This window comes from Chiroxiphia lanceolata, chromosome 6 (genome assembly GCF_009829145.1).
Source record: "Chiroxiphia lanceolata isolate bChiLan1 chromosome 6, bChiLan1.pri, whole genome shotgun sequence".
In the NCBI taxonomy this organism is placed as follows: domain Eukaryota; kingdom Metazoa; phylum Chordata; class Aves; order Passeriformes; family Pipridae; genus Chiroxiphia; species Chiroxiphia lanceolata.
This window is the reverse complement of record NC_045642.1, coordinates 47,023,448-47,043,534: the sequence shown is the minus strand read 5'-3', so window position 1 is coordinate 47,043,534 and position 20,087 is coordinate 47,023,448. Positions and strand designations below refer to the sequence as shown.

The window sequence follows — 20,087 nt, the reverse complement described above, 5'->3', positions numbered from 1 at the left end:
TTTCATACCTCATACAACTTCTCATCTATAGATTTTCAGAATATAAAAGTGGATTTATAGCAGCATATGAAGACATTAATTCTCATAATTGTTGTTTGTATCTCTCCCCTTTCTTGTATTCCTCTTGCTGTTTGTTACATTGTTACACCCCTGTTGTCCATGCTTTAATTGGCTTATTATATCTTTGCACGTATATTTTTATACAGTACCTAAACCACAAAATGTTCCTCATCCTGTCTGAGACATCTGGATGTTAAACAATATCAACTTTTTTCCTAAAAATTACCTGCTTAAAATTGATGTTTCTTTGTAGAAAAGAAAGGTAGATGAGACTGTTTCCCATAAGATCAAAAATGATTCCCAAGTGAGACTGTCTAGCAGGGTGATGGTGAGATGTCTTTTCCAAGGGAAGTATGTCTGCCTTACTGATGCTCTTAGTAGGCAGCAAGTGGAGATCAGTTTTGTTCCATCCTTTGTGCCTGCAGATTTTGCTGTCATTGCAGTGATACGGATTGTCAAAGCCTTTCGAATTTCCAGATCAATGTTTATCTCTACACTGATGTTTTGGAACTTTAAAGTTTTGATACCAGTTCCTGCATCCTTTTACAAATATATTGTTTTTATAGGATAGCTTTCTGCACTTTGGAATTCTGAAACCATGCCTTTATTACTGTCCTTATATTTAGTGTGGGAGTTAGTGGTCTGTGGGGAATTCAAACCATGGTTGAGAGTCTGGAGTTCCTCTTCAAATTTTGCTACTGACTTACTGTTTAACCTTAAGCAAGCTACTTACCCTTTCTTTTCCTTCCTTTTCCTTGACTGCAAAACAAGAATATTAATACTTTCCTAATGCACAAGGGTGTTGTGGAATATAATTAACTTGTTTAGAGCAATCTAAGATCTGCTATTGAAAGAAGAGCATATGTATTGCAATCAAATGCTAAAACAATTAGGAGGGAGCAAAACAGCCTGTCATCATACACAGATCACATCAATTAAGAAATAAGGTAGTCTCTGCAATTTACAACTAGAGGAAACTAGTATCATTTACTCTTCTTTACAGACACTGAAGATTCAATTGAGTTTCCCGTTAGAAGTATCTAAACACCTTTGATATTCCCAGGCTGCTGCTCCAGAGGGGCTGAAGTCTTCCATAGGTCCTTTATTACCTGCCATGGGATTTCTCACTTCGCCTGAGGCACCTCAAGCACTACTAGACACCTATATGTGGGACAACGAGCTGAGTCTCAAGTGCCTTCATGCAGATATCAGGATTGGATCATCCCTTGAGGACTGCTTGAAAAATCTTCAGCATCAGCTACTCAGTACAGATTAAACTGATGCTGCTGGTGGAGTTTACAAATTGCTGCAGTACTTGCTTTTTCTGTTGTTTTATTCAAAGACACCAATGCAGAAGGCAAACTTAATTATAAAGATGTAGATGAGTAGAATAAAGGTGCTCATTTCAGTGCTCTGTTTTCAAGAAGATATATGAAAAGAAGTAGAATGCCTTTGTGAGCTAGACTGTCTTTCTGCATTGCTAAGTCAGTTCTTAGTAGCTCAGTATATGAAGACTGTTCTGGGAAGCTATAATGTGTGAAAAAGTAGCTCTGATGCCACCAAATGACCCATGGTCATGGTCAATGACCCTGTGCTAGTTGTGTCACAAAATCATATTGGCTACTGGCCCACCCATCTGATAGACTGGGACTCTGCTGTGCCTAGTAAGCAAGGGAAAAATTACCCAATAGAAGTTGAGTAAACAGGAGGTCAGTCCTGGAAGTGCGTGGTGTAGGCACAATAGTGCCAAATACGGTAAGGTGAAAAAATTGAAGAGTTTGGAAAACAAATAGAAAAGAATGAAAAAATCAGAACTATGTGGAGCCTACAGGGGAGACAGATAAGTACCGTGGACCCTAATGTGGTAAGAGATAGAAAGATACAATTAAATTAGGAGGAGAGGAAGAAAAACAGCAGAGAGCTATTAGTTTCATCAATGTTGTCTTTAGGATGCCCTGGAAATGGTAACACTAAGGACTCAGAAATGTAAAATTAGTAGTAAGAAGGTGGCAGAGCAAAGGACTGGGCAGCAGCTTTGTTAGTAATAGTGGAGAAAGACTGAACTCTAGTTAAGGTAAGAAAGATGAAGGGTAGGGAATCATTAAGATGTCATCTGTACTGTGAGAAAAGGAGAATGAAAAAATCAAAGGCAATATGAAGCCGTAAGTCTAAGATAGGAAGAGCAGTAGAACTGTCAGCAGTATGAGAGGTTAGGACAGAATTATTATTTCAGTGAAGAATACCAATGCTCTTTTTTGCCACATGTACAAGAGTAATCTGTTAATGGCTTTTGGACAGAAAAGTCCCTTGGGCAACTCTTGAAAACTGATGCTACTGAAGTGATGGAGTTTGCTTTTGGGATAAAGATATATGATACCAGTTGTAATTGGGTAGGCTTTAGTTCAGCTTTTGGTGTTTATGTGGATTTATGTAGTTACTATGTGGACTGTATCAGCTTCAGACAGAAGTGCATATTAATGGTGATACACTTTAATTCTTACTCTCTTGATTTAATCCAGAACTGGGAATTTTACCACTCATTTTGGTGCGAGCAACATGAATTCTTCATTTTAAAAGAACCGTGTTGTTGCCGCAGGCTTTACTGAGTTAAAAATAAGAGAGTGCCTGGAATCACTGGGAAAACAGAGGCCCTAGATTTTGTGCTCGAAATAGGGTAAGCACCTGGAGTGAAATAGGGAGGGAAAAATGAGGAGGTGAGGATAAGAAAGGGGTAACCAACAGACATTATTCAACAGGTAGAGTATTACAGAATTCAGTGTCATGGGAATGCCTAACCTTTATTTTGTAATAATTTCAGTGTAACAGCAAAAGCTGAAGGAGAGAATATGAATGCTGAACAGTGGCCTCTTTTTTTAAGGGAAGTTTTATGTAAAAGAAGTGACATTCAGCAAAAGGCTAAATACTAATTTTTCTAATACCCTTTTTTATAGGAATGTCTCTGGTCTTTGTTTTCTGTAAGGATGAAAACATCCTGGCACCTCCCTTAGTCATACAGAGGCTGTTTATATTCCAGTTCCTGAGCCATTGGTTAAACTTCTGTTGTTTGTCTATAAAGCATGTATAGGAAAACATTTTATCTATAATGGAAAATGTGCTCTAAGATGAACCTGCTGACTTTCATAAATAATGTGTCATGCAGTTCTCACTGGTTACCCCAATGAGGTAAAACAACAGGTGAGAACAGTGCATATCCTATACTCTTGTACTTCAGGGTGGTAGTGCCAATCCTTTTTAGTCCATGGACCATTATTATTCTCCAAACATACTTTCTGGGCTGCTTTTCACACAATCAAACATCAACTAAGATTATTTAAACAAAATTATATTTCATATATGAACTATGAATCTCTTATCATGTTAATGAATCACAGAATTTAGAGGCTGTGTCGTTAGTCTGGGAATGCTGAGACCAAGAATTCAGATTTCATCTTTTTCTTTAATTGCTAATAAAATTCTTAAGCTATTACAAGTCTTACTATTGTCAAAGTGTCCCAAATGCATGCGTTATTATGTGTTATCCAGTTGTCCTAAAATATAAGCATAGGAGAACACTGGTATGATTTTGAGGTTGAGGCAGAAATTTCAGTGGGTGTATCCTGGTATTGGAAATTGAAATGAAGGCCAGTAGGGTGATAGAATCTGTTATCAAAATCTGTATGAGGGGAAAAAAGAGGTAGAAGAGAATAAAGAAGCTTAGCTTAATTTTAATTTCCTGTTTTTAAAATCAAAGGGACCATCCTGCTCAGAGCTAGAGTTGTGACAAGGGGCATGAAATATAACTTATATGAAAGGGAGTGAAACTTGTTGCACTTAGGAGTGCATCTGGAGTCCTGAATAGCACTAGTGATCAGTTGCAAAGTCTGGATGTGGGTTCAATTTTTTTTTTAATCCTGACATAGTTAGGTCCAGTGTTTCGTTTGAGTTTGCTGTTTGAAATTTGATGTTTAAAAAGAAATAAAGACCTAACAAGGAGAGACAAAGCAAAGGTGCTTCAGAAAATGTGGATTACAAAAGAGTGAGTCCCAAGTGTGACAGGATCAGATCTGCTGCCAGAAGTGCAGAAAATGCAGAATGAACAGGGTGTACCTGTAGTAAGGCTGAAAATGCTCAGAAAAAAAGAAAGTGTGGACATGAAAATAAGTTTGGCAGCCTTCAACTAAAATTCACTGTTTTCAAGCACATGATGTTCTTTCTACCTTTTAGAAGTAAGTGTATAACCTAGGTCAAATTTATAAAGTCCCTGAAGTATCTTCATGTCCTCTGTGGGTTCCTCAGGCACGTATCAGGGTCTTTCTCTGTGAGCAAAACTAAATCGCAGTATAGATAATCTCATGGACATATTACAGAATATTTTTATCTCATGAAGTAAGTATCTTTCATAGATGATGATTTGTTTATTTGGCTAGTCTCTCATTAGAGAAACAGTCTTATGACTCTTCCATTTGTTCCTCAATTCTGTCCCCACACAGATGCATTCAACAGATCTTTAAATTGCTTCAGTTCTTTTTCTGATAATCTGTGGATTATTTATGACTGTGTGACTATTTTTTTGCTGAAGACTGTTTAAGTAGTAGGGGATAACAAAAGATAACACCCTAAAAAATCTTCTTAGAAAGCAATACAAGTTATTTTGGTAGCACTATCCTACAGGATCATCACAGTGCTTTAAGCATCAGGCTTTGAGATTTGTTAGAGCCATATGTCCATATCTCAGCAGGACTGACTCATCTTTTCTTCCCTAGGAATTAAAAACCAACATGCTACTGGCTCTACTGCATGAGGATTTTGGATTTTGGCACCTTACACTTGTGCCACTGAGTTTCTGAAAATTCAGTAATACGTTGTTGAAGGGTTGTTTGGATTATTTCTCTCTTACTTGATACTGTAATATGATAATACCAGCATGATTTGAAAACAGAAGATCCATACTGACAGCTTGTACAGGGCTTTTATCCTCTCGAGTTTCAGGTTTTCATTTTCAAGAAACAAAAGGCAGTCACTAGCTACTATGTGTGAAAAACCTCACTGATGAAAGAATTATGAAAGAAACGGTACTGCAGAAGCTCACAGTTGAAATGAAGGAAGCACGCATCTCAAAGGCATTCTTCTAGGATAACTCAGATCCATCACTGATTACTTATATGTTGAGACTGCTAAGTTTGGATTGCACAGGAAAGCACTGGACACAGGCCTTGAGTACCAGCAATCATGACAGCTACGGAAACAGCAGCAGCACTACTTCTTTATGATGCTACAGCCACCATCCTAATTTGCCTTTATAAGAAGCAGAGCCCATTATTAGGTTACAATGATATACTGACATGTAACCTTATGACCTGAATTTCTTATTGCCACCAGGCATTTTTTGTTGATTCGGTTTTCTAAAAATAGGCATCTGCTGATATTTAAGAGACTTTAAGGTAGCTGAGATGTTTGTATAGGCCTGGTATATATGATAATGGACCTAAGGGAGCAAAAGGCCCTACTGGAGCAAAAGGCCAATTATGGTATGCCATAATCTCTTGCATGGTACATAATATGGATGGACAATTGAATTACATTTTTTGAGTGTGACTTAGTTGGAGAATAAAACAGCTAAATATAGGTAGGTGTCTGAAATTCTAAGGTTTTCTAAGTTTCTAAGGACCTGTTATGGTTAGGGGAAATACAGTCAAGTATGGTTCAGGAAGCCTGGAGAATTCTCAGCAAATGTCTGGTTTAGGGTCAGCAAAATCACTCTCTGGGCTGCACTGACCAATTTGACTACGTTTGTATTAATGCTAATGGTATGTATTCCAAGTTATAACAAAGGAAAGAAATGAGACAAAGGTTGTTTCTGCTTGTATTTTACTCTTCAGCTAAAATGGCTTTGGGTTAATCCTCTTGTTAGGAGGATTTAAGGCAGGTGTACACCACTTCTTCCTGTTGGTTTAATTCTCAGTTAGTACTTGCTTTGATGTTACGTGAAGTTACACTGTAATGGTTAGTGCAGCTCTGCTGAAAGTTATAAAATGCTAATCTGAGCTTTGCTTTGTTAGCAGTGATTTCATTTGTATTCCCTAGCTCTGACTGCAGGAAAATGAGTTCATGTTCACCTGCTATACGCTGTGCAGGCAAGTTTTTGCTTAGGTAGAGCTTAATTGTGGACAAAATTGATTGTGGGGCCTTAGGTTTCCTTTACTGTCTCTTTGTTAAGTGTGATCTGTGAATGCATGTAGCCACATTTCAGTAATGCAGTATGGCAACACTGTGAAGTACTGTGACATGTTAGAAGCCATACCATATCAGCAGATGGTATCATTATATAGCTATCGAGTTTTATTATATTTCAAATTACAACTGTATTTTTACACTATTATCTGAATAGAAGCTGAACATTCTTATGTAATTCAGGTGTTGTATCAGACTCCTTATCATCTAAGGTACCCTAAATTATATACTATATAGCAAACTCCAAGCCAACTTTGTGCAACCTGGCAGTGACCTGGAGCCCCATGTACCCAACCAGCCTCCTAGTGATGATGTCATGAAGAGCATAATGGGTCTGATGTCTCTTTAACCTAATTCCTTTTGCTTAACTGATCCCTCTTTGACTTACAGTCAATTTCTAGTAATTGTCATACATGCAGACTCAACAGGTAAATAATTTCTGACTGTGGCAGCTTTACTGGTGAAACTTACACACAAAGTGTAAAAGAAAAATGTGTATGCTATAAGGCATTCAGAATAAGAGAAAATAAAAGTGGCTATGCTGAACAAGAACATTCAAACAGCAACCTCCTCTTCCTTGTAAAACATCGTTTTTACACGGAGTAATTTTGTAGTAGCTGTCTTATATGTATGCTTCACCCCATTCCAGAATAGGTTTTTAGAGTATTGGAAAGCTTTCATTAACTTTATCTGAGTGTTAATGTGTATGGGTGTTATAGGCTATAACTCCAATGAGGGAATTTTTCCTTCCCCTGCCTCCACTGTAAGAAAAATGGAGTTTGAAGGGGGAGGGAGTCGATTAGCTTTACAAAAGGTCTGGCTGGCAAAGCTGAATTCCTAGCTAATGGCCCAACGAAGGCTGGAGTGGGAGAGGGGAGGAGTTTGGGGGGGGGGGGCAATTTTTGCTGGTTTTTCTCTCTGGGATGGAGACGAGGGTCTGCGTGGGTGCATTTGGAGAAAAGGCCTAGGGAGCTGTCTTTCTGGCTTCTCATCCTGGTCAGCCCTGACTGCTGGCCTCAACTTGCCTGCAAGCTGGTTTTTGTCTCCAGCCCAGACCTGCTGCATTTTCATTGGAGGGTTTTTGTGCTCACTGGGAGGAGAAGAAAAGAGGAGCCTCGGGGCACCATCATCTGGGGACAGCAATGAGTTCCTTGGGGGTGAACTGTTTTCCTTTCCCCCTTCTCCCATTGGGGGAGGGGTCCCCATTTTCTTTTCGGCTCCTCCCGCGACCCGAGACCACCCCCAGACCCCTCCCCGTGTGGTGACCGACAGAGCCCAACAGCGCCCCCTACAGGCCACGACGAGCACTGCAGGCTCTGCACCTCCAGTGATCCAACAGCGCCCCCTGCCGGCCGTGATTAGAACTGCGTGAAAAAAGACAGAGAAGTATTCAGACTTTTTTTTTCTTTTGTTTGAAGGGGACTTTTGGGTACAGGACTATTGTCTTAGGGGTTTTTTTGTGTTCTGTTACTGTTCTTGCCAACATACAAATATCTTTTAATAAAGGGTTGTTATTTCTTCTTCTTTTCCACACTTCCTCGATTAAAGCCCCTTAATTTTGAATTTACAATTGCTGAGAGAGGGGAGTGTGGTCTGTCTCATAACTCATCCTCTTTAGCAAACATTCCAGTCTCTTCAAACTGAGACAGTGGGAACTTAAGACGGCTAAATAGGTTAAATCCTCAGGTTATGCAAATAGTATAGCTCCACTGAACTAAAAAATACCCTGGCCTCTATCAGGAACAGTGTGGCCAGTAAGAGCAGGGAAGTGATTCTTCCCCTGGACTCAGCACTGGTGAGGCCACACCTGGAGTACTGTGTCCAGTTCTGGGCCCCTCAGTTCAGGAAGGATATTGAGGTGCTGGAGCAGGTCCAGAGAAGAGCAACGAGGCTGGTGAAGGGACTCAAGCACAAGTCCTGTGAGGAGAAGCTGAGGGAGCTGGGGTTGTTTAGCCTGGAGAAGAGGAGGCTCAGGGGAGACCTCATCACTCTCTACAACTCCCTGAAAGGAGGTTGTAGCCAGGTGGGGGGTGGTATCTTCTCCCAGGCAACGAGCAGTAGGACAAGAGGGCATGGTCTTAAGCTGTGCCAGGGGAGGTTTAGGTCGGATAATAGGAAGAAATTTTTTAGGGAGAGAGTAATCAGGCATTGAAATGGGCTGCTCAGGGAGGTGGTGGATTCACCATCTCTGGAGGTTTTTAAGATGAGACTGAATGTGGCACTTAGTGCCATGATCTAGTAACCACAGCAGTGTTGGATCAAGGGTTGGACTTGGTGATCTTGGAGGTCTTTTCCAACCTGGTTGATTCTATGTTTCTATGATGTACTTCTTACAAGATTTCTGACCATTATCACATGATGAAAGATCCACTTTTATTGCTGTTGCACAAAAAAGTTGAGAAATTATCACCTAACTGAAATGGAACATCATTAATGAGATTTACTTGAATTCAAACTTTTTCAGTACATCCTAATCATTAGTCAGATTGGGGAAGACACCACTAGACTGATGCAGAAATTCTTACTTCTTGTTTTTACAGATGATCATCAGTATGAGCTCCTTAGGTATGGTCAGTAATGTGCAGATACATCCATAAGGATGCCACAAGATATCTTTGGAGGGGAGCAATAAGTGCTTACACAATTGTTATTTTGGGATTACAGATTATATTGTGTGTGTTTTTCTGGCCTTACTCATATGTGACCTTGGCTAGTAACCAAACAGAGTCCTGCAGGAGATATTGTACAGCCCCAGCTGAGCATCTCACAATTCCAGTCTATACCATAGTCAGTGATGCTTCTAAGTTCCCCTTTGCATGACTGAGGTGAATCAAGAAATTCCTCCAGTCCACTGTTAGGCTGTACCCCTGGCAGACAGCCAGCATCAATCACATTTCAAATGTAGATTAGATAACTTCCTGAAAGCCAGTGTGAATCTTTGCTTTGTTGTCTCCTCCACTTGGCTTGTTTTACCACTAGGTTTCCTTCACTAAGAATGTTCTTCTCTTTGTACACAGGCTTTCTTACACTAAATTGCGGGACTTAGGTTTCCTTCACTAGTTGGTCTGCCCATGAGACCAATGACTGAATTTCTTTTCTGAATTCTTGAGATAGGATATTTGGAAGATTCCAGCAAAAGCTCTGACCCTTCCTGTGAGTACTTGGAAGCCGAACACATTGAAATCCCGTGGTGGGAGATTCAGACTCTTCCTAAATGTTACTGGAACCCCGGGACACTTCCTGGTGAGGAAAAGTAATGAACTTGTTTCATCCAGAGCATGTCACGGTGCAATGAAAAATTTTGTTTTAGTCTTTAAGAAGAAGGTTGTGGATAAGCAGCATCATCACTGTTCAACATATCTGTTGTTCATTGAAGGGTGAAATCTGCAGAAAACCAGAGACCAGCTGTTTATTCCTTGGTGCTTGTACTATACTGACAAGAAAGCAGTTATTCTGTATATTACCTGAGGAAACATATATTTGTTCATTTCTTCTTACAGGAACTCTTTTCATAAAGTCATCTTTATACCCCAAGATCCTGAGTCAAAAGCATTTGCTTCCTATTTGGCTCTTGACACAGCAGAGACCTGCACAAACTGGAACTCCCAATTTTATCAAGAGCAAGAAATACCAATCTATTGCTAGGGAAACAGATTTTAGCAGTGATCTATTGGTTTTAGTCTTATTTCAGAAAGAGAAAGGTGAGAATTTTTCATGGGTTTCTCTGTATTCAGTGTCTCTATAAATAGCTCCATAAAGCTGATGATAGCACTGCAGCCAGTGAGTGTGTTGGAACAAACATAGTCACCAGTCTCGAAGCAGGAGGGTTCCATATTTGGGACTTGCCCCTGTCAATCACTTCTATTCTCTCCTCAACTCCTCCTGTTTCTCACTGTAATACTCTTCTATTTTTCATTTTCCCATACCTGAAGTTCATTGATGAGTCCTGTCACACATGAATATGGGCTCATGTATCAGAGGCAATAGGAAGGGTAGTGCCAAGAAGAGGAGCTGGACAGGGAGTTACGGGTATGCTACCTCCCACACTGCCAGCACAGTTGGAGAGAAGTGAGGGACAAGAACAGATGGATGGATTTGGAGGAGGGCAAGGTGGAAGAGAGGTCAGGAGAGAGAGAAGGCAAAGCAAGGGAAACAAAATTCGAACTGCCCTCCAGCAGAGTGTACAATCTCACTCCAGCACAAGACAAACCTCCCTCAAGTATTCGTCCGGACTTGGCAGCTCTGTAAGTAGTGCTACAAATGGTGTCAGCAGCAGTGCATCTTCATGCTAATGCCAGTAAGTGTTAGCTAGGAACTCCCCTGAGGACTGCTGTCCTGAAGCCAAACTAGAAAAAAGCCTGATGCTTTCAGCTATTCCTGGAGTTCATGTCCTGCCTTAGCACATCCATTCTTTTGACCAGTGAGCTGTCACATATGCATTAGAAAAGTACAGTGCCTGGGAGAGGGAGGAGGGAGGGGAAAGTATCCCAGCATCCCATGGCCGTGACTTTTGCAGAGATTTTTTTAATGTCAGTGGGTCAGTTCTGGCGGATACCTGCTCCAGCTGGCCTTGGGCTTCCTGTTGTTTCCCTGCCATTTGTATAGCCTCAGTAACAGGAGCTCTAAGGCTGTGTTTGCAAGAGAGTAACTCTTGGGCAGTCCATTTTAGGTTCATGGGCACACTCAGACTGCAGTGCTGACAGCAGAGAGGCTGGGTCAGAATCTGGAAGTTCTTGTAAATAATCATCAAGACCGTCTTACATATGGTTATCATATTTTTCCTTTAAAACCAAGAAAAGAAAGGAGTCTGATTTATGGCTGTCTATTAATCTTGTAACAGATGGACCGGCATTTTGTAATGTATAGTGGAAAAGAGCATGTCCCCTAAAAGAACTTGAAAATCTGCAAATCATTGTACCTGCTTGATGCACGTATGACAAAGACCTTGTTTAATCAGGTTTTGAAATTACTCTTGAATTTATTAATTTCCTAAGATCTCTTGGCAGTGTTTACATGAGGGAAAGTGTGAACACATACAGTATTGTTAGGATCCTCGGTGTCACAGACGTTTATCTGTTATTTGTGAAATGCTTTGAGATATTTAGATAATCATGAAAGATTATTACAGACTTGGCACAACTGATGCAAAAAGGAATGTTGAGGTGTGATTGACTATCTTAGACAGAAGGGGAGGGAAAGGATTTCAAGAGCATTTTCCTGCTGGGAATCGGAACTGGTGAATGAATGATTTTGAATTTTTTTTTTTTTATAAACCCTTAGTATTCCACCATTTTTTTTACACATCCTGGATGCTGAATACAACATTAGACTGTCTTTCTCTGTTACCTTCACTGGTAGTTTTTCTTCTCAAGTTCATATTGGTGTGCAGGACATATGGAAAACACTGACAAATAATTTCTGGCAGATGACTTTATGCTCTCTTCTTAGATACTTCCAGTAGTGGACATTTCAATATATTGATGGCTGTTCCCATGCCTAGCTATCCTTGTAGCTAGACTTTTTTCTAATATATAATCCCCTTCTTCCTTGGTATAAATTAATCAGTTATTCTTGCCCTGTTCTTGAGGGATCTAGGGAAGAATTCATCACTGTCTTTAGTTACTCGGTGTCTTATTTTCGTTTGTGAGACTGCACTTCAACGAAACAGCATGTTCATTTATATTAAGAATACTTTGGAAAACTGCAATGAAAATTCATGTAGGATGTTGAAAAGATGACTATGTTGACAATCATTTTGTGTCATGGACAAATGACATTTGAATATGTGATGAAGTTTGATTTACTGTAGTTCAAACCAGGATATGAGATCAGTCAAAACTGATTGAAGGAAGATTGATACTTCCAGTATTCTTTAAATACAGATCCAGTATCTGCCTGCAGTAGTTTTCTAACTCATTCTCTACTTCTATATTCCTGTGCATTTGATCCTCAGTTACAATGAAACATGTCAATATTTAGTCACCGTTCAATATTTTGGTGATAAGTGAGGCAGGGAAAGATATTGACTAGAGCAGCCTTTGTGGTGCCATTCAGAGTTAGCTTCCTTTTAGTCTAAGGAAAGAAAAACATGTTTTCATTGTCACTAGTTGCTGACTATATGCAGTTGTATGAAAGGTTGTGCAGAAGCCAAGGATGGACATAAAACTAATGAAATAAAGTACAGATGTCCAAAACAGGAGTGGCTCTTTTTTAATAGGTCTTAGAACACATAAGTCTGGGAACAGGAGACAGATTTCTAGTCCAGCCTTGTCATTTGTTGTATGATTTTGGTTAAGCAATTTCTTTTTTTGTCTAGACTATACCTACATGGTTGTATTAGGCAAGAGTTGAACACTGCTGTCTGAGCTAGGCTAGCCCAAGGAAATTGTGAACTTCTGCCTATCTGGTACAGCACTGTTTTAAGCCAAATATATCCTGCTAAGTGACTAGGCCTATAAACAGAAGCTCAGCACTATGTTAGCAAAGCTACTCAGCTTTTCTTGGCTTGAACCCGGTTTCTTTGCAAATCTTAATGAAAGTTGTATCAATCTACAAGGAGAACAAAAATATTTTTAAATTGTTGTCCAGCATCCAATTTTTCCAGAATTATTTAAAAGACAGTGATATATGGCAATTATTGCTATTTGCAGTATATTCAGAGGAGTGATACTCCTTCTCTAAACATTGCTAATGCTAGGACCCCTGTCCAGAGGAGTTTATTCCCTATGAAGTAAATAATTATAATACGTGACTATTAAAAAGACATATACAAAAACTGATTTAGGATTGAATTCATTGGTGTAGTGAGATTTTCTGAGGTTTATGTGTTTAAGAGCACTGAGATTTTAGCCCTGCAGACTTTTTATTTTCCTAGGCAGCCACTGTCAGTTTTTCCATTCCCTGCTTTGAAAGCTCCTGTGAGATGGATGCTTGAACTGCCATTCTTGTTTCCTTTAAAGCATGTACAATTAGAAATGGCAGTCTTTCAGAAATACAGTAAGTATCAAAATGGTATTGAGATCCTCTTCTCTTTCTCACTATACTTTCTTGACTAAAATTAAATTAGCTGGTACATGCTATTTTTCTATCTCTTTAGGGAGACTAGGTTCAGAACTCCTAAAGTGAAATTATAGAATAGCAGAGAGTCTTTCAACAGCCTCACAAAGCAAAGGGACATGGCATAGCTCAAGGGAATGGTAATTGCATAGAGTTTTTAATCTTTTACACATTTTTTAAACTGATTAAGCTAGATTAATAAGTAATCCAACCAGTCAGGTTTACGCAGCACCCAATTTCAAGCCATTTAGCATCTACAAGAAGATCGTGATTTTCTTATACTTTTTAAAAATTGTCAGAGACATCATATTGTATTACTTCTTTTCCTTCATTGGTTAAGTGTATATGCACTTCCTGCCAGCATGAAATATTTAATCAATTTGACATTTAGCTTTATTCCAAGGTGTGTGCTGCTGACATCCATTTTCTTCAATATGTGTAGAAAGTGCATGAAATAAAATGCTTCTGTGCGAGAAGAGAAAATTAGAATGAAAGGTGATAAAAAGTGAAAAAAATCAAATCCACTCAACAAGAAAAATGAATGTTTTTGTTCCCAAGTGACCCAACTCCAGTAGAAAGTGACAAAAAGCATTATTGTTGGAAGGATGTTTGCTCTCTTTGTAGCTAACTCATGTTCATCATTGTAGTTTAAGTCCTTATCTGTACATTGATATTCTTAGGGCGTGATTGTAATGGACTGATGACTTTTTCACCAAAATCCATATGCAGGTAGCTGGGGAGACTCAGAGAAAAAACAGCGCTGAACAATATAGTCTGAATTGTGTCCTTATGTTTATTGCCTCTGTGCAAACTGTCTGTGGTGGGTTGACCTAAGCTGGCTACCAGATACCCAACCAGGTCCTCTCTCTCTCCCCTCCTCAACAGGAGAGGGGGAGAAAATAGCATTGGAAAAGTTTGTGCATTGAGATAAAGCCAGGGAGATGAGTTAGAAATTGCCATCACAGGCAAATGATGCCTTGACTTGAGGAAAATTTATTTAATTTATTGTCAAATAAAATAGATTTGAGTGATGAGAAACAAAGGTGGAAGTTAAAATACCTTTCCCCTCCTTTGCTTTTCCAAGCCCAACTTCACTGCTTCATTCCTGACTCTTCTTCCTCCTCCCGACCCCACATGGTGCAGGGGGGATGGGGAATAGGGGTTTATGGTGGGCCTAGCTGCTCTAGACTGCACCTTTCTCCTTATACTTTTTCCTTGTTCCGACATGGGTCCATACTATGGGCTGCAGTCCTTTAGGATAAACCTTCTCCAGCATGGTCTCTCCACAGGCAGCAGTACTTCAGGAAATATCAACCTGCCCTGGACTGGGGCCCTCCAGTGTGGATATCTGCTCTGGTGTGGTCCTCTCCATGAGCTCCAGGGAAACACCTACTCCACCATGGTCTCTTCTATAACTCACTGGCTGGAGGAGAATATCTCCTAGCTCCTGGACCATTTCTTTCTCCTTCACTGATCTTGATGTCTTCAGGATTGTTTCTCATACTTTTTTCCTCATTCCTTACTGTCTGCACATTATTTTTATAAAGTATGCTTTCACAGAGATGCTGTCAGCTTCACTGATGGGCTCAGCTATGTCCTGTGGTGGGTCTGTTAAGTCAGCAGGAACTGACTGTGTCCAGAATGGGGCAGCCCCAGGCCTTCCACAGAGATCACTACTGTAGCCACCCTGCTACCCTCACCTTGCCACCTAAATGAAATACACTGTCTCAGAGACCAGATAGCCAGGTACTTGTTTCTGTCAGGCACTTGCTGCACAGCTAAATCGGAGCAGCAATATTCTGGTAGCATGGACGGTAGAAACTGGAGAAGATTCCCAAAAGATTTGTTCTTTGGAAAAAACATGGTATCAGATAGGAGTGATAGTGTCCTTCAGTAGAAGAGAAAATTCATTCTTCTTACTGCATAGCTAATGTTCTTGTCTGCCACTAAAGAAGCTCTCTGGGAAGAAAGAAGAGGCTTGAGTTTCCCTTAGTTCTGCTGATCTACAGGGCCACCAGCATCACCACTGTGTGAAGACTGCCATAGTTGGGAAGATTTTTTCCATAGATGCCTTAACTCAGACCACACTGATTTCTTAATTTCTACCATGTTCCAATTTAGACTGTTTAAGATTTTTTTATTTTTGCCTAAACTATAGTTTTCTAATGAAGAAGAATGAAAGCCACATTATAAAACAGTGGGTTTTTGTTTTCTCATTACAGCTGTGTTCCAGATTAATTAAGTAGTTAGGGTATTCCAAGAAATATTAATTAGTATGTTTCAATTATAACTGTTGCAGCAGAATTATGTAGATTTTTGTGGAAACTTACTGAGAATCATCATTTTGAGCACTAGATGGGAATATATGACAAATGGTACAGAAATTGCAGAACCCTTTTGATATGACATATTTCCCAAATCTGCTGCCAGGGATGGCAAAGCAATGGTCAGATATAACTCCCTCTTGATACATGCTGACATTTCTCTGCCAACCAACAGGGAGAACTCAATATATGAACTTTTATTTCACTAGCGTTACCCTACAATAGGAAGCAAACAGTGACTTTATTCTTTATGCAGTTTTGTAACCTGTCATACTGCCCTTCTCCCTGTCCCACTCAGGGAAAGGAGCAATTGGGATGAATCAGTGCTACATTTGTTCCAACAGCATGTTCAATCTATTTTGTTTATTGTATACTGCCCTTTGTGCCTTTACCTGTCTGTCTTTCATACTCCATCGAATGCTTTCCTGCTGATGACTGCATTTACAGCAGAGGGCTGAGATGTTGCTGAAGTCAGCAGCGCTAATGCTGCATTAGAGAATCCACTTCAGGGAAAATAGTGTTAGATTTAACCCATGGGGTGCCAGTGCATTGAAAAGCTCTGTTCTCAGAGGCACTCTGTGTTTCCCAAACAAACAACATGTCGAGCTTTGCTTTCACAAATGGTAAATGCAATAGTAATTCAGTGGCAGTTTGCAGCAAAATGCTGTACAAACAGTAGGGCGAAATTCCCCTTGTGTGGCAAGCTCGCGATGACTTTCTCTGCTCAATTTGTGTGCACTGGGGCTATGCAAAGGGACTAGGGCCAAACTGGTGTAAAACATGTCAGCACTGATAGCAGTTTTTCTTGATTCATGGCTGTATGGATCCCGTGATCCCCAGACAGCAATGCTTATTATTCCTGTGCCTCAAACCAGAACAACCGCCACAGGGATACCAGTGTTCTGCCCCATATGTAATCGTAGCCTGCAGGCAGGATTTTTCTCCCATTTCTTGATCACAGCTGTAATGTCACCTGTTAATTAGCCCACATCATGCAAAGATGCTGCACAAACACGAAGGCAGACACAATCATTGTCTACTGGGATTTTTGCTCTAAAAGCCAGACTTTCTAAACCAGCATCAGATTTTTGAATGCCCATTTATAAAAATTCAACATTCATTGCTCTGGTTAAATGAATGCTCTCTACAAAACCCACAACAGACAGAGATGAAGAATGGGGGTGGGGAGCAGGCTGGAATAACAAGCAAATCAAGTACTGGAAATGATTTGCTATGTCCTCATAATGCAAAATTTTGATGGTTTAATGATTTTTTGGTTACACATGGACAGAAACTTCCATGTTTCATTGCTTCCATTATGCATATAGCAACCACCCGCTTCCTGTTGGACAGTCCAATTTCCTTCATCCGTAAACTTGCATGCATTTTCTCTTTGTGACATATTCCTGAGAAGTTTATATAGCTGATCCCTTTATACACTGATTGCTTCTGCTGTCCCTCTAACATTCCTCTTGTCCTTGCTTTAACTTCAGGCACAGCCCTGCTTTCTTAATCCAAGCAGCTGGTATCTGAAATCACTTTGGGGAGTCTGTGGGAACATTTTGAGATCGGAAGCAAATGCTAGATACCCACATCCTCCAGACTCTTCTGTTTGGAGATGAGCTAGAGCCTTGAAGTGACTGCAAGATTATATGTTATGTTATCCACTGATGGGCTGCTTATTTTCCTGCCTTTCCACACTGTTTAGTCAGGAAGCCTTTTGATCTTAACTTCAGTGTGTTAACTGAAGGGTGATTGGGGTGGGAAACAAAAGCCTAGAATACTCTATCCAGTTAAACTGAAATAAATGAGGCTTCTGCTAGGACTCTAAAACAGTTATGGCCAGTGGAGTCCCTTCATCCCCCAATCTTTTATGATCCGTTATAAAGAAGGTGGATCCACCTCCTTTTAGTGGTCAGTTCAGGGAAGGTTTAGTGAACTTTGCTAGCACCTTACAGACATTTCTGAGACTTGGTGCTCCAGCGTTCTGTTCTGAAACATCATACACTTGACAAAATATCATATTTCTAAATTAGTTCAGGAAGAAATTTTGGCTTATTAAGTAGTGCTATAGGAAGGATGTAGAAGTGTTGATAACCCAGTGTAGGATCTTGTGAAAGCTGTAGGGAGGATGATTTGCTCATGAATTTTCTCAGTGAAACTGGACTGTATGATAAGATTACTTTATAATTCTAACTAAATTTCTAGTTTTAATTCAAACATAAGACATGGGAAATTTTGGATACTCGACGATTTAAACATTTCAAGAATGCATAATTTCCTTTCTTTTAAAAAACCCTCCCATTATATTATTAGGATTTTGGGGAAACATATTGTTACTTACCTTCAGATGCACATCAACGAGCCATTTTACTTTAGCCAAAAGTACCTTGTTGTCTTCCTTGAATGGAGCCACTAAAATGGGGGATCAAATGTCCAGTTTCATTCTTGATCACCTCATATTTCAAACTTAAAGCCAGCTGCTGAGTTTATAAATGCATAAGTATATGTGGCACAGTATTCTGTGCTGAATCCTGTGAAAGCAACATTTTTATTAGATGTGTCAAGAACACTCTACTATACTCTCATTAAAATGTACATACATTCCTGGGTGCCCACGTAGCACAGGGCTATGGAAGAACATGAATTACTAAATAACACACTGTTAAACCTGACTTACATTTTTTGCAGATAGAAATTGTGACAGCAGACAGAAATTATGTCGTCCAGAGGAGGAGATGTTTATTTTAAAAAATTGCGTTTGGTTTAAACCATTTGAGAAACTCTCCTCTAAAACCAGGTTTCTTTGGTATCTGTGTTCTTGGCATATTTGGGTAAGATAGTTGCCAGGATATAGATCAGTGTGGCAAAGCCATGTTTTAATGTTTTCGTAGTCAAAAGCCAGTTGGAATTTCGTCTCAGGATTTTGGTTCTTATTTGAAGCTGTTCTGAGGTGTCTGTTCTTTGAACCTGTCTGGAGATTTTCTTTTTAAATTAGAACTGCTTTCCAGTCTTAACAGGTTATGTAGCTCACCCTGCTGCTGTAAAGCAGGGCCAACTATACCTAGATATTTCTGGCAGAAATAAGTCTAACCTGTTCTTAGAAACACTGTTTTCCTGAAGAAAAGCATACCTACAGTAGTAAAGGACAATGTTTGACCTGAAGCAATGTCTTATGGTTACTTCATTACTTCAATAGCTCCAGTGTTTTACTGCATAGTTTTGCTTTAGAGTAGAATATTTCAGTTGGAAGGAACCTACAACAGTCATCTAGTCCAACTGTGAACTGCTTCAGTTGCGTTAATCCTTGTAAAATCATGGAATGGCTTGGGCTAGGAGGGACCTTAATGTTCATCTAGTTCCACCCCCCCTGCCATTGGCAAGGACACCTTCCCCTAGACCAGGTTATTCAGAGCCCCATGCAAACTGACCTTGAACATTTCCAGGGATGGGACATGCACCTCTTCTTTGGGTAGCCTATTCCTGGGCCTCACCACCCTTACAGTAAAGGATTTCTTCCTAATATGTAATCTAAATCTACACTTAATTTGAAGCCATTCCCCCTTGTCCTATCACTACATGGCCCTGTAAAAAGTTGCTCCATCTTTCTTGTAGGCTCCCTTCAGGTGCTGGAAGGCTGGAGTTAGGGCCCACTTCTCAAGCTTGTCCAGGTCCCTCTGACGGATCCTGTCCTTCAGGTGTGTCAACCGCACCACTCAGCTTGGTGTCATCTGTAAATTTGCCTGAGGGTGCACTTGATCCCTTTGTCTGTGTCATGAAATCAGATATTAATTAACACTGGTCCAGTATGGAGCCCTGCAGGACATCACCTGTCACTGATACCCATTGAGACTCTAAGCTGACCACTACCCCCTGGATGTGACTGCCCAACCAGTTTCTTATCCATCTAACACGGAATCAATGTCTCTCCAATTTAGAGAGAAGGATATTGTGTGTCAAAGTGCAAATAAATAACATCTGTAGCCCTTCCCTTGGCCACTGATGTAGTCACTCCATCATAGAAGGTCACTAGGTTTGCCAGACAGGACTTTCCCTTGATGAACCTGTGCTGACTGTCTCAAGTCACCTCCCTGTCCTCCATGTGCCATAGCATAGCTTCTAGGAGGATCTGTTCTGTGATCTTCCCAGGCACCGAGATGGGGCTGACAGGTCGGTAGTTCCCAGGGTCCTCCTTTCTACCCTTTTAAAGATGGGTTCAATGTTCCCCCTTTTCCAGTCACCTGGGACTTCACTTGACTGCCATGACTTTTCAAGTGTCATGGAGAGTAGCTTGACAACTACGTCAGCCAATTCCCTCAGGACTCTGGGATGTATCTCACTGGGTCCCATAGACTTCTGTACATTCAGGAACCTGATCTTTAGCACTTGCTAAAGAAACAAAAGAACTTTGCTCTC

The 20,087-nt window shown here is 40.2% G+C and overlaps 1 protein-coding gene across 1 annotated transcript in view; it reads left to right on the top strand.

Annotated features, from left to right (window-relative positions):
• KCNK10 (potassium two pore domain channel subfamily K member 10) overlaps nt 1-20,087 on the top strand; it is a 70,100-nt gene that overhangs the window by 4,053 nt on the left and 45,960 nt on the right. The gene's annotated exons all lie outside the window — the stretch shown is intronic.